Source organism: Penaeus chinensis, chromosome 1, assembly GCF_019202785.1.
Source record: "Penaeus chinensis breed Huanghai No. 1 chromosome 1, ASM1920278v2, whole genome shotgun sequence".
In the NCBI taxonomy this organism is placed as follows: domain Eukaryota; kingdom Metazoa; phylum Arthropoda; class Malacostraca; order Decapoda; family Penaeidae; genus Penaeus; species Penaeus chinensis.
Window position 1 is genome coordinate 29,666,092 of NC_061819.1, and position 10,000 is coordinate 29,676,091.

General features: G+C 40.8%; 4 non-coding genes across 4 annotated transcripts; all 4 read left to right on the forward strand.

Moving 5' to 3' along the window:
- Positions 1-439: 439 nt before the first annotated feature.
- Trnaw-cca lies at positions 440-511 on the forward strand. The gene has a single exon. It is a non-coding gene; the product is annotated as a tRNA-Trp (tRNA).
- A 5,677-nt stretch (positions 512-6,188) lies between these two features.
- Positions 6,189-6,260, forward strand: Trnaw-cca. The gene has a single exon. It is a non-coding gene; the product is annotated as a tRNA-Trp (tRNA).
- A 2,681-nt stretch (positions 6,261-8,941) lies between these two features.
- On the forward strand, positions 8,942-9,013 carry Trnaw-cca. The gene has a single exon. It is a non-coding gene; the product is annotated as a tRNA-Trp (tRNA).
- Positions 9,014-9,783: 770 nt separating this feature from the next.
- Positions 9,784-9,855, forward strand: Trnaw-cca. The gene has a single exon. It is a non-coding gene; the product is annotated as a tRNA-Trp (tRNA).
- The last annotated feature ends 145 nt before the right edge of the window (positions 9,856-10,000 follow it).

A 10,000-nucleotide genomic window follows, 5' to 3' on the forward strand; every position in this document is an offset into this window, starting at 1 on the left:
ATTCATTTTCAAACCCAAGAATTCCTTGAGCGGATCTGACGTACTACTTTGGAACACACTGAAAGGTCTTAGGAAGTCGCATGTATGTGTGTAAAGGGGATCAATATGAGTATGTGTTTGTGTGTGTGTGTGGGAGAGAGAGAGAGTGAGTGAGAGAGAGAGAGAGAGAGAGAGAGAGAGAGAGAGAGAGAGAGAGAGAGAGAGAGAGAGAGAGAGAGAGAGAGAGAGAGAGAGAGAGACGTGCATACAAAATAGATAGACATATAAACATGCTGGAATAAAATATTTATTTAAATCATGTATACAAAACTAAACAAGACAGTAAGCCGTGTTAGGATTTGCTTCTTTCCCTTTGTATGTTTGTCTGTTCTGCCTGTCTATCTGTCGGTCTCTCCTCTCTCGAGAGAGAGATAAAACCTACCTTAGCCCTTCGTTATATGGCCCCGTGGCGCAATGGTAGCGCGTCTGACTCCAGATCAGAAGGCTGAGTGTTCGAGTCACTCCGGGGTCAGCATCGTAGCTTGCTCTTTTAGCTATTAACTTGTGATATGTGTAAACTGTGTATGTTACAACTTTGTCAGTCAGGGTACAGTCATACCGAGCCCGAAATCGAACATAATCCGATGAATAGAGAACATTCTGGCCGAAGCCGATTCGCCAGAGCATCCGAAGCCTAACATCAACTAGACGTGGACGACGAGGCATTTATCGTTAATAGCAACTTAAATACTCTCCCTGATATCATGTAGGGAACGATAATAGCATTGAATTATAATGATGCAGGTGCTAAGTTACTATCTCCCTTAACCCCCTCCCTCTCCCAGTCTCTGGTTATCAGATATAGAAGACAAGCAGAATATCCAAGAGCCGTGTGATTGTCCAGAACACACTTCTTTTCTCACCCTCCCGCGAGGAATCTGTAGTGCAACAATGACCGTGTTGAAAGAATATAAAGTACTCAGTCATATCCGGCATTGTTTGGGTAATAACTTAGAGTTTAATAAGTTTTATCATCACACAATGAGGATATTATGGCATCTTTCATAAATAGGTTTTCCACTAACGACCAAGTTGTCGTTTATGGAGCCACAGTAATAGAAATGCTTTGCCGGTTTTGGAGAGCGCCAAGTAATTTTGGCGATGTCGGGTCATAGTTCTGTCTGGGCGCGAGATTGGTGTGGCCTCTTTCTTTTTCTCTCTCAGTTTGTCTGTCAACATGTTACTCACTCCCCAATCTTCTTTTCTCAATTTTTTCTTCTACCTCGATATATGTATATATCGATATCACATATGAATGCGTCCGTACAGATGTGTCCGTAAGTGCATATAGGTGTGTCAATATGGATGTATCAGAATGCACGTACAAGAGTATCCGTTCAGGTGTGTGCACATTTATGGATGTGTCGAATGTACCGGCATGGCCTTACAGATGCGTTTGTACTTACAGTTTGGTGCGTCTGTGTAGGTATATCCGCATGAACGAATGGGTGTGTCCATACATATATACAGGGGTGCCTGTACGGACATGTAAACGAGTGTGTGTAGTTAGATACGTACAGGCGGATCCATACGCATGTGTCCATAGCTACCTATGATTGTGTTCGTACGGTTGTGTCAAAATGTATTCATGGTGTGTCCGTGGAGATGTGTTAAGACTTCAGTTAAATTTTGCAAATCTAATACTTGTACTACAATTCTGCATAAATTGTTATATCAGGATCAACAAATAATCATCAATACTAACTACAACCAACGCCGAAATCATGGTTCTAGCTTCGCATTCTTATCCTTCGCGTAATAGTGGTAACCTGTTTCCAAACCTGTTGGTTGATGTCAGCTGCCCGAGAGACCAATATCACATAAGTATTTTTTTTTTTTTTTTTTTTTTTTTTTGCTTACCATCAAACTAAGTACCAATTTCCAGCTATCTTACTTCCTTCTTGAGTTGGCTTAACCCTCTTCTACATTTACCTGAAACCCCCGTGACAGTGCTCTCTGATGAAAGTATTCTATTCTAAATATCTAAATTTACCTATATGATTCATATGATACCATATTTGCACCAGACGCCGGAACAGATATATTATATACACAAGACAAATATATGAAGTGCCAAAATCAATACAATGAGTCATCGATATGAATAGGGACGCCGTAAACCAAAATTGGTGTTATGTGTTTCATCACTTCTAGCTTACATTGTTCTTTTAGTTCTACTCACCTCAATTTCCATAGAACAGACACTCCGTATATATAAAAACTCGTTCTCTGAAATTGTAACAGCTATTATGACTTCAAAATTACCTTAGTCAATAAAGTCCACGTGTCAAAAGGGTTTTCTGAACAATCACTAACACCATGGAGTCAAAATGCATGTGGTCGACGATACCCTTACATGGTTATAATTGCAAAAATCACCGATTGCACTTCACTTGTAGTACCGTTTTCTGCGAAGAGAGAGAGTTAAACTGACAACCATACAGAAAGAAAATGAAGCAAAAACAAATAAAGATAGATTGACAGAGACACTTATAAACAGACAGCATTCAGCTTCATAATTTTTTTTGTCAGTCTGGCTGCCACAAGACTGTCCAGCGCAGATGGAGCCGCCGCCTTCTCTTCCTCCAGGAAATTCCTAAGACACGGGAATTCTCCGACGGCAGCCAAGCTGCCTCCTTCGCCGGACGTGATGGCGTGTGAGCTTGGGAGTTGTTAATGTTGGGGGGGGGGGGGTGCGTTTGCGTATATACAAATAACAGTTGACTTTCATTTATAACTCGGAATCACTGTATGATATGTATATACATATATATATATATACATATATATATGTATGTATATGTATATTTATATATACATATATATTCATATATATGGATGTATGTATGTGTACTTTCTCTCTCTCTCTCTCTCTCTCTCTGATCGGACGTCTCCTCTCCGCTGCAGCCAAACAATCCAGTAAACCATGCCGTCTCATCGTCCCGTACAGTCAGAGTACAACCTGAGTGTCTTCCCCGGTGCTTCCTTGGGCAGCTAGTGCGAGCTCTTTTCTCCAGAGTGAACGGGGACCCTTGGCCCAGGGTACCGTGCCTCCTCCCCAAGGTAACGGGGCGTCCGTCCAAGAAAATGGGCCCCATGGCAGCGCGAGTCAACCCCCCCCCCCCCCCCCCCCCCCCCCCGCCCATGATGATGGGCACCCCCTCGACAGCCGGGGTTAAGGCTGCCCCTCCGCCCAAGGCTATTTAGCAACCCTGACATCCCTTCCAAACATAGCAATGAAAACTGCATCCAGTGATAACAGTGACGACAGTGCAGACAGCAGTAATACCAGTGGTTATAACAAATCAATTAGGCAGCATAACAATAGTGCTGAACACCATACTTTGCTTTATCGCAACAAAGAAAGCATGGACAAGGATGGTCTTGTTCGATCACATAAAAACAAAACAAAAATGAATCAGGCTCATAACATCATTCTAGACTTATCGGAAAACCAAGGAACACGACAGTGACATTAAAAGGATGATAATGGTCATCATGCATACAGTGACTGATCAGTATTTGAACAATAACAAATTAGTGTGTGCAACGACAACAACAAACATTCCAACTACAGATTGGTTACCACCAAAAAAAAACAAACCAAGTCATCAAGGCACCCATACACACAGCGACCCATCTCTGATCATTGAAAACAAAATAGACTTGCTGATTGAAATGTTCTGTGGCCAGCAGTCTACCATCAACAAATTGACTGGCCAAGATGTGATGTCTACTCAGAAGCAGGAATGTGAAGAGGAATCATTAATCACAGCAGATTCACATGATACATCAATTTTATTCTAGTTTTGCAGTAACAATCACAAGCAAAATTATAAACCCAAAACTCTTCACAAATTCAGATTTTTTTTACTAGAAAATGTAAAAGAATTTTGGAACAAAAACAAGTACAAAAACGACCAGCTTGTTTGGCGCCGTCACACATTCAGCAAGACCAAAGGTCACATCAAGCTATACAATCAAAATAGAACATATCAATGCGCAATATCTCATTGGTGAAACATGGCTCCATGAAGAAATGTCAAGTAATTCCATTTGCATTCAAAATTTCAGTGTTTATAGGTGTAATGCAGGGCGAGGTGGAGAAGTATGCACATACGTAAGGGAAACCCTTAAATCAAATGAAATCTCCTGTAAATAATACATCTGTAGATGACATTTGGATAACTGTACAAAGTAGTATGTATCCTTCCTTCATTCTTGGTACAATCTATGGATACCCTCATGTTATAGTTGAATAATTTGACTGCCTCGATGTTTTTAGGGAAATGTCATTAAAAAGAAAACCTTTTTTTTATACTGGATAACTTAATTGATGACCTGAACAAATCAAATGCAAAGTTAGCCGGGATCATTAAGAAAAACAAATCAAAACAGCTTATAAATAAACCTACCAGGATCACAGAAATCGCCTCATCCGTGCTAGACGTCATTATATCAAAGAGATCTGATCTCCTTACATATACTGATGTTATCCCTTGTCAAATTGCAAAACACGAACTATTAACTATGACAGTAGGTATAAAGAGGACCAAGCGACTTGTCATAAAAACTTCCCGTGACCTGACAAATTACGACCCCCAATCACATTGTCAAAATATCAGTGCCAGCCAGTTGCCCCTCGCAGAGATTCTTACAACAGATGACGTTAACAGACAAGTAGACATTCTCTTGAACGTCCTAAAAGTAGTATAGATGCGACTGCCCCTCTCAAGACCAAAATTGTTAGATAAATTGGATAAATGGGCTATACATGACCGAAATAACACTCACAAATCGCCCTTCATTCAGAGTATAAATAAAACAGATAAATATTAAAACATTAATACAGGCAGCAAAAAAAAAAAAAAAAAAAAAGAAAAAAAAAAAATATATATATACATTTGTTTTTTTCAAATACGTTCAATGACTGTAACACGACGCCAAAGAAACGGAAAACAGTTAAAACGTTAGCCCCCCTCCCCCCAAGGTGAAGAAAAAATAAACAATTATCGTCCCATTACTCTACTCCCGGTGATATCTAAAGTGCTGGAAAAAATGGTTGCAAATCAACTATCAACATTCTTAGAATCCAATCATCTTATTTCCGAGCCGCAGCATGGGTTTAGAAGTGAGCTATCCACTGAAACAGCCTTATCAAAAATCACAAACCAAATTTATGATAACAGACAAGAATCAAATAAATCTACTCACATTGCGAGATCTATCAAAAGCAGCCATGAAATCCTGCTTAACAAAGTGAAAATCGTGTGATTGACAACTATTGGTTCAGAAGTTATCTATCCGCAAGAACGCAGTCGGTCAAAATTTGTAATATTATGTCAACTCTCTTTCGGCTCCATATTAGACCCGATCTTGTTCACTTTATTCATTAGCGACTTATCAACCATTGCAAACAACTGTCTCTTTGCTCACTCTGCCGAAGATTCAGTTTCTTCGCGCTGCCCCTATAAACAATATACATGAATTGATAAAAAATACCCAATAGACTGTTACAGAAGCAAATATGTATTTTGACAACAACGGCCTCAAACTAAATCCTGATAAAATTCAATGCATTTTTATAGGCAGTCGACAAAACAGCCAAAATCTCCATAAACACAATCATAGAATTTAAAAGTTATCATATTTAACCGAGGATTTCCGTGGAAAAATCTAAGACGAGGATTGTTGTTGTAGAACCCTTGCACTCAGCATTATAAACTATTGTTCCAACAAAACTCAAATACAAAAAACACAAAAAACTACAAAACTTTGCCGCAAGAGTGGCAATAGACAAAATAAATAAACATGACCACATAACCTCCATTAAAAAAAAATTGGTTAAAAGTTCAAAATGTCAAATTGATCCATGTATACTCATTTACAAAGGGCGACTATCCACACTGGTAAATGCTTCTGCAAACAATTGGTAACAAAACAGGCATTCAAACCAGACAGATTAACTCTCTACAAGTCTAAAGGTCATACACGGAAACAGGGTCTCTCTCTCTCTCTCTCTCTCTCTCTCTCTCTCTCTCTCTCTCTCTCTCTCTCTCTCTCTCTCTCTCTCTCTCTCTCTCTCTCTCTCTCTCTCTCTCCCTCTCTCTCTCTTGTGACTTAATGTGATTAAATCTCCGAAAAAAATGGGTCCCGTGGCGCAATGGCAGCGCGTCTGACTCCAGATCAGAAGGCTGGGTGTTTGAGTCACTCCGGGGTCAGCCTCGAGGAGATATACAAGGATGTGTGTGTATAAATATATATTTATATATAGATAGATAGATAGATAGATAGATAGATAGATATAGATATAGATAGATAAATATAGAGATAGATAGATAGATAGATAGAGATAGATAGATAGGTATAGATAGATAGATATAGATAGATATAGATATAGATAGATATAGATAGATAGATGTGGATATATATAAATAGATATACTCCTTTCTTTCTTTCTCTCTCTCTCTCTCTCTCTCTTTTTCTCTCTCTCGCTCATCATCGTATCTTATTTCTCTCTCTCTCTCTCTCTCTCTCTCTCTCTCTCTCTCTCTCTCTCTCTCTCTCTCTCTCTCTCTCTCTCTCTCTCTCTCTCTCTCTCTCTCTCTCTCTCTCTCTCTCTCTCTCTCTCTCTCTCTCTAGGGAGGAGTATTCCAGTGCTGAGCGTACTTGTGACTCTAAAGCTGTAGATGAAGATGAAGAATCCTTCTTAGTACGCCCAGCTTCTATGTGGCATTGCGAGCCAGGCCTTCGATACGTTTGCCAAAGTTGAATTTAAAGTTGAAAATAACTCCAAGTATGTTGGTGGAATCTGGTTCTTCTAAAGGGCGTTCTTGTATGAAGAAAGACTTGTTACTGGCACATGTTAGGAGGTGAGGGCTATCTCCCTCTGGACCAGTGGCTTTATTCCTATTAAGTTTTAACCAGAATACACTGAACATTTTATACTTGGAGGTTAAAGCAAGCCAGCTTCTTTTTGGTTTGTTGCATTAGAATTGGACTTTCGGGGTTTGCATGTTTTTGGTGAGATTCCATCATTTCTTGGATTCAATATTGCCACTCGGCAGTTTGTATCACAGATTAGTTGACCAGTCGAATTTTGGCCCACTAAAGATTTTTTCAAGTCTTCTTCAAGCTCGTTAAAAAAAAAAATATATATATATATATCTAAAGGATGCCAAGAAGCACTGGAAAGAAAGTTTAGATGTGGAGATCCTTTTTCAACCATACTGTTACTTCACCTTTTTGTCTATTGACACGATCTCTGCGGTCCAATTAACTGTATGCAGAGACTTTACTCTGAAGTGGCATGATATTTAATTCTCCTATGTTGAAGCGAATGCCGAGGACATTAGCCTAACAAAGGTTAAGGTTTATTGGCAACACCCGCATCTTGAGGGTATTGATATGTATGGGCCATGTAATCATCTGTAGAATCCCGCTCTAGTGAGAAGCTGAGTAGGAGGAGCCACAGACTGTACCAACTTACTTGAAAAGACTTAAATAGAGCTGCTGTCTAGTTAGTTTCTTCACTAAGTAATGATGAGAAGAAAAATCTCTATTTCTCTTCAGCAATACGTGTACAACATTCTATTAGACAGTCTGACAGTCTGCCCTGACTACAGAAGAAAGATTTAGAAGTCCTTGCAGTGTTTTGTTTTCAAAGATGGAATTTATGAATATCTTGTAAGCCACTACTTGGTTTGGAACCTGAGGGCTGTGTGTATTTTTGACTGCCGAAGCACGTTTGGCAGTGATACTCTTCAGAGTTTTGGTTTTGCTTGTGCACAACCAAGGATTTCCACCAGATTTTGTCTGAGGAACATTTCGCATCAATGCGCTCAGGGATAGCGCTACGAGCAGTTTGGATGTTGTTCACTGTTGCTGCGAGGCTGTCAGTAAATTCCAAGATCTGAACAGTGGTGTTTGTGGTGTCTGCTAGAGATCCGGAGAACCTCCTGAGGTTCAAACAAAGAGATACAATGCATTTGTATTCTTTTTTCGTGAGCTGTTTTTTTTTTTTTTTTTTTTTTTTTTTTTTTTTTTTTTTTTTTGTTAATAAGTTATTCTTTACTCTTGCTGAGAAGAGCCTCCTTCACTAGATTTATACCAATGGCGTCATCTGTTGTATGTGTCGCTGGGAAAGGGGATTGGGTTTTTAGAAATTAATTCTACCGAGTCCGATATCCCGGCTAAGTTTCTAAGAGTTCCCACATTACTGCAGATTAAATTATTTTTCATATAATATGCAAGCAGCGTGGCAAACATTAGGACAGTTGAAAGTATGGCAGGGGTCAAAGTTGGAGTTCTTTTCCACTTTTTCACACGCGCTACACCATTTCTAAGGGGCTATTCCACTGATGCCCTCAAGCCGGGCAATCAAACGTGAGTATCAACAAGCATAACTGGATTATGGTAGTAGTAGGAGAGCTATTTCTTAAGCTCTTACCTCGGTGAGAATATCTCTCTTATTCTCTCTCTCTCTCTCTCACTCTCTCTCTCTCTCTCTCTCTCTCTCTCTCTCTCTCTCTCTCTCTCTCTCTCTCTCTCTCTCTCTCTCTCTCTCTCTCTCTTGCTCACTCTCTCTCTCTCTCCCTCTCTCTCTCTCTCTCTCTCTCTCTCTCTCTCTCTCTCTCTCTCTCTCTCTCTCTCTCTCTCTCTCTCTCTCTCTCTATCTCTCTCTTGCTCACTCTCTCTCTCTCTCCCTCTCCCTCTCTCTCTCACTCTCTCTCTCTCTCTCTCTCTCTCTCTCTCTCTCTCTCTCTCTCTCTCTCTCTCTCTCTCTTCTCTCTCTCTCTCTCTCTCTCTCTCTCTCTCTCTCTCTCTCTCTCTCTCTCTCCCTCCCTCTCGCTCACTCCTTCTTATTTAGGACTTGAAGTGTTCAATTCTCCGAAGTATTATGGGCCCCGTGGCGCAATGGCAGCGCGTCTGACTCCAGATCAGAAGGTTGGGTGTTCGAGTCACTCCGGGGTCAGCCTCGTGGCCAAGAGGCTGAAAGAAGCAATTACTGATTTTTATTTGTGATTTTCTCCATCTGTTTCAAACTTATGTGATTATTTTCTTATCATCTTCCATCAATATTTTTAATTCACTTACCACCCTCCTCCCTCACCCCCCCCCCCCTCTCTCTCTCTCTCTCTCTCTCTCTCTCTCTCTCTCTCTCTCTCTCTCTCTCTCTCTCTCTCTCTTTCTCTCTCTCTCTCCCCCCCCTCTCTCTCTCTCTCTCTCTCTCTCTCTCTCTCTCTCTCTCTCTCTCTCTCTCTCTCTCTCTCTCTCTCTCTCTCTCTCTCTCTTCCTTACGGACCATCAACACTCCACTCAAACCCCACCGTGTATATCAAAACGCTGCATGGGGACTTAGATTATATGTATAGCCAAACTCATATAATAACAATGCTGGGCTGCAGGCGAAGGGAATCTATTCTCGCACATGAACCACACTTCTCAGGGATGGGGCTTCATTTCTCTACATTATCAGTTACTGGATACACACCGTAAAGGCCATATCACACTGCCGGCAAGCAAGTGTGTTATTGAAGCGCGATAATCATCCGTTACATGGCACGTGGTTCAGAAGTGACGTATACCGTGCCTTCTGTGAATCTACTCCCCAAACAGTATCTTTTAATAACATTGGCGTGCAAAACAGCCTATTATATCGGCTCGAGCAAGGTCAATGTTTCGTTTCTACCCAGCTAACGTTCATTGAATTTCATTACCACACTTGCCCACTATACGAAATAAGGCCCCGTGGCGCAATGGTAGCGCGTCTGACTCCAGATCAGAAGGCTGGGTGTTCGAGTCACTCCGGGGTCAGCACCGTGGTAGGAGGTTGTTAGATGCATTTTGGGGGGATTTTGGTTGCCGGTTCTTACTCCCCTGTCTGTCTTTGTTTTTTTTTTTGTTGTTTTTTTTGTCTCCTCTCGTACTGTCTCCACTCTATGTTTATGTTCCTTTAACT